This window comes from Salvelinus fontinalis, unplaced genomic scaffold (assembly GCF_029448725.1).
Source record: "Salvelinus fontinalis isolate EN_2023a unplaced genomic scaffold, ASM2944872v1 scaffold_0327, whole genome shotgun sequence".
NCBI lineage: Eukaryota > Metazoa > Chordata > Actinopteri > Salmoniformes > Salmonidae > Salvelinus > Salvelinus fontinalis.
This window is the reverse complement of record NW_026600536.1, coordinates 1-5,000: the sequence shown is the minus strand read 5'-3', so window position 1 is coordinate 5,000 and position 5,000 is coordinate 1. Positions and strand designations below refer to the sequence as shown.

Below are 5,000 nucleotides of genomic sequence, written 5' to 3'. Positions count from 1 at the left end.
ACTTTCACACATTAAAGTCCAATACAGCTAATGAAAGACACAGATCTTATGAATCCAGTCAACATTTCCGATTTTTAAAATGTTTTACAGGGAAGACACAATATGTAAAGATGTACATCTATTACCTAAAAACACATTAGCATAATCCACCATCTTTTATTTGTCCACCAACACCAGTAGCCATCACCAATTCGGCTAAACTAAGATATTTATAGCCCCTAACCAACAAAAAAACTCATTAGATGACAGTCTGATAACATATTTATGGTATGGGATAGGTTTTGTTAGAAAAAAGTGCATATTTCAGGTATATGGCATAGTTTACAATTGCACCCACCATCACAAATGGACTAGAATAATTACAATGAGCAACGTGTTTACCTAACTACTAATCATCAAACATTTCGTAAAAATACACAGCATACACGAATCGAAAGACACAGATCCTGTGAATACAGACAATATTTCAGATTTTCTAAGTGTCTTACAGCGAAAACACAATAAATCGTTATATTAGCTTAGCACATAGCAATTAGCAGCCCAGCATTGATTCTAGCCAAAGTGAGCGATAAAAGTCAACATCGCCAAAAGATATTAATTTTTTCACTAACCTTCTCAGAATTCTTCCGATGACACTCCTGTAACATCACATTACAACATGCATATACAGTTTGATCGAAAATGTTTATATTTAGCCACCAAAATCATGGTTAGACAATGTGAAATGTAGACAAGCTGGTAAAGAAAACGTCCTTGCGCCACTTAGACAGTGATCTACTCTTATACATAAATACTCATAAACGTGACTAAAAAATATAGGGTGGACAGGGATTGATAGACAATTTAATTCTTAATACAATTGCGTTATTACATTTTTTAATTTATCCTTACTTTTCAATACAGTTTGCGCCAAGCGAAGCTACGTCAAAAAACATGGCGTCCTAAGCCACTAAAATGTTTCGACAGAAACACGATTTATCATAATAAAAATGTCCTACCTTGAGCTGTTCTTCCATCAGTATCTTGGGCAAAGGATCCTTTCTTGGGAGAAATCGTCTTTTGGTGGAAAGCTGTCCTCTTGCCATGTGGAAATGTCAACTACGTTCGGGATGAACTGAAAAGCGTGCCCAACTTTTCACATCGTTGCAAAAATAAATGTCCCAAAATCGCACTAAACGGATATAAATTGCTATAAAACGCTTTAAATTAACTACTTTGTGATGTTTGTAACTCCTATAACGAGTGAAAAGATGACCGGAGAAATATAACAGGCTAAACTAACGCTTGGAACAGGAGAGGGTCGGTGTCTTCCACGCGCGTTACGCAGCAAGAAAAGACTTGCTAGCTAAAGGTTTTTTTCATTTGTAGGGCCTGTGAACGAGCAATCGAGCCCGTTGGAATCGTCATCACGTAAAGGCATCCAGGGGAAGACGTAAGAAGTGTCCGTATAGTCATAGCAACGACAGTGCCCGTTTAAATGACTTCAGAAAAGTGGCCAACGTTTCTCAAATCTGACTCCATGTCAGGGAAATTGCTGTAGAATGGGCTCTGTTCCACTTAGAGACAAAATTTCAACTCCTATAGAAACTATAGACTGTTTTCTATCCAATAATAATAATAATATGCATATTGTACGATCAAGGATTTTGTGGGAAGCCGTTTAAAAAATTAGCCACATTAGCATAAATAGTCTAAACAGCGCCCCCATCCCCAACAGGTTAAAGCGTTGGACTCGAAATTCAATGGGATCTCCCAGCGCACGTTTGAACCCTGCACACAGCGCTTTGACGATCCAGTCTTTATTTGTAACATGTCATTGGGGACTTGATATGGATAATGTCCTTAAACCGTGGACTTGTCCTTTGATTCAAGTGCTCAGAATATATCTTAAATTACAAACATTTCAAGTAGGCTAATCTGGTCATTTTAGAGGTAAAATGGTCAGAATGAGATAGCGGACTGGGTAAGGCGTCAAAGTTAACAGAAGTAGCTGCGATGGCCGAGTGGTTAAGGCGTTGGACTTGAAATCCAATGGGGTCTCCCCGCGCAGGTTCGAACCCTGCTCACAGCGCTATGGCAAACCTGTCTATTATTATAACATATACTTGGTGACTTGATATGGATAATGTCCTTAATACATGGAATTGTCCTTTTTAAAATCTTATTCTCAGTGAATAACTTTTACTTGTACTCACTTGTACTTTCTCTGCACATAGTTTTTTGACTTGCACATTAAACTTCCAAACTTCACAGCTTTGGAAAGGACCGAGGTTACTTGGCGCAACAAGATCAATATGTCGTGCCATCAAGTTGACCATTTTACACCAATGATGTCTGTTTCCAAATCCCAATCCCTTTACTTGCATTCCAACAGCATTCAATGGCCGAGTTCTTTCGACGTTGGACCTGAATTTCAATGGGGTCTCCCCACCCATGTTCTTACCTTGCTCGAAGCGTATAGCCCACTTCTGCTTTCTCCTCATCACTTTCCTTAGATTCCTACTGCTGCGATGGCCAAGTGGTTTAAGCATTGGAATTGTCATCCAATTTGTTCTCTCTGTACAGTTTTCATATCATATCTTCTGGGCCCGAGAAGCAGGCAGTTTAATTTGGGCATGCATTTCATACAAAATTCTTAATGCTGCCCCCTACCCTAGAGAAGTTAAATTGTCCTTACTTTATGGGCTCGTCCAATGATTGAAGTGCTCAGAAAATAGCTCATTTGACTTTGCTTGAAAAAATGTTCAATTAGGCAGTTGAATTTGGATACTTTTGTCCTTGTGTGATCCACCTCAGAAAGCTTTGATTGCCGAGTGGTTAAAGCGTTGGACTCGAAATTCAATGGGATCTCCCAGCGCACGTTTGAACCCCGCACACAGCGCTTTGACGATCCAGTCTTTATTTGTAACATGTCATTGGGAACTTGATATGGATAATGTCCTTAAACCGTGGACTTGTCCTTTGATTCAAGTGCTCAGAATATATCTTCCATTACAAACATTTCAAGTAGGCTAATCTGGTCATTTTAGAGGTAAAATGGTCAGAATGAGATAGCGGACTGGGTAAGGCGTCAAAGTTAACAGGAGTAGGTGCGATGGCCGAGTGGTTAAGGCGTTGGACTTGAAATCCAATGGGGTCTCCCCGTGCAGGTTCGAACCCTGCTCACAGCGCTATGGCAAACCGGTCTTTATTTTTAACATATACTTAGTGACTTGATATGGATAATGTCCTTAATACATGGAATTGTCCTTTTTAAAATCTTATTCTCAGTGAATAACTTGTACTTGTACTCACTTGTACTTTCTCTGCACATAGTTTTTTGACTAGCACATTAACCTGTCTAGGATCAGCGTGGCGCTAGCGGCACACCCCCCCCCCCCCCCCACTGAAAAACCAGTGCCGCGAAATTCAAAAAAAATATTTTTTTAAAATATTTAACTTTCACACATTAAAGTCCAATACAGCTAATGAAAGACACAGATCTTATGAATCCAGTCAACATTTCCGATTTTTAAAATGTTTTACAGGGAAGACACAATATGTAAAGATGTACATCTATTACCTAAAAACACATTAGCATATTCCACCATCTTTTATTTGTCCACCAACACCAGTAGCCATCACCAATTCGGCTAAACTAAGATATTTATAGCCCCTAACCAACAAAAAAACTCATTAGATGACAGTCTGATAACATATTTATGGTATGGGATAGGTTTTGTTAGAAAAAAGTGCATATTTCAGGTAGATGGCATAGTTTACAATTGCACCCACCATCACAAATGGACTAGAATAATTACAATGAGCAACGTGTTTACCTAACTACTAATCATCAAACATTTCGTAAAAATACACAGCATACACGAATCGAAAGACACAGATCCTGTGAATACAGACAATATTTCAGATTTTCTAAGTGTCTTACAGCGAAAACACAATAAATCGTTATATTAGCTTAGCACATAGCAATTAGCAGCCCAGCATTGATTCTAGCCAAAGTGAGCGATAAAAGTCAACATCGCCAAAAGATATTAATTTTTTCACTAACCTTCTCAGAATTCTTCCGATGACACTCCTGTAACATCACATTACAACATGCATATACAGTTTGATCGAAAATGTTTATATTTAGCCACCAAAATCATGGTTAGACAATGTGAAATGTAGACAAGCTGGTAAAGAAAATGTCCTTGCGCCACTTAGACAGTGATCTACTCTTATACATAAATACTCATAAACGTGACTAAAAAATATAGGGTGGACAGGGATTGATAGACAATTTAATTCTTAATACAATTGCGTTATTACATTTTTTAATTTATCCTTACTTTTCAATACAGTTTGCGCCAAGCGAAGCTACGTCAAAAAACATGGCGTCCTAAGCCACTAAAATGTTTCGACAGAAACACGATTTATCATAATAAAAATGTCCTACCTTGAGCTGTTCTTCCATCAGTATCTTGGGCAAAGGATCCTTTCTTGGGAGAAATCGTCTTTTGGTGGAAAGCTGTCCTCTTGCCATGTGGAAATGTCAACTACGTTCGGGATGAACTGAAAAGCGTGACCAACTTTTCACATCGTTGCAAAAATAAATGTCCCAAAATCGCACTAAACGGATATAAATTGCTATAAAACGCTTTAAATTAACTACCTTATGATGTTTTTAACTCCTATAACGAGTGAAAAGATGACCGGAGAAATATAACAGGCTAAACTAATGCTTGGAACAGGAGAGGGTCGGTGTCTTCCACGCGCGTTACGCAGCAAGAAAAGACTTGCTAGCTAAAGGTTTTTTTCATTTGTAGGGCCTGTGAACGAGCAATCGAGCCCGTTGGAATCGTCATCACGTAAAGGCATCCAGGGGAAGACGTAAGAAGTGTCCGTATAGTCATAGCAACGACAGTGCCCGTTTAAATGACTTCAGAAAAGTGGCCAACGTTTCTCAAATCTGACTCCATGTCAGGGAAATTGCTGTAGAATGGGCTCTGTTCCACTTAGAG

General features: G+C 38.8%; 2 non-coding genes across 2 annotated transcripts; both read left to right on the top strand.

Annotated features, from left to right (window-relative positions):
• Positions 1 to 1,989: 1,989 nt before the first annotated feature.
• On the top strand, positions 1,990 to 2,071 carry trnas-uga (transfer RNA serine (anticodon UGA)). The gene has a single exon. It is a non-coding gene; the product is annotated as a tRNA-Ser (tRNA).
• Positions 2,072 to 3,088: 1,017 nt separating this feature from the next.
• Positions 3,089 to 3,170, top strand: trnas-uga (transfer RNA serine (anticodon UGA)). Its single transcript has one exon. It is a non-coding gene; the product is annotated as a tRNA-Ser (tRNA).
• The last annotated feature ends 1,830 nt before the right edge of the window (positions 3,171 to 5,000 follow it).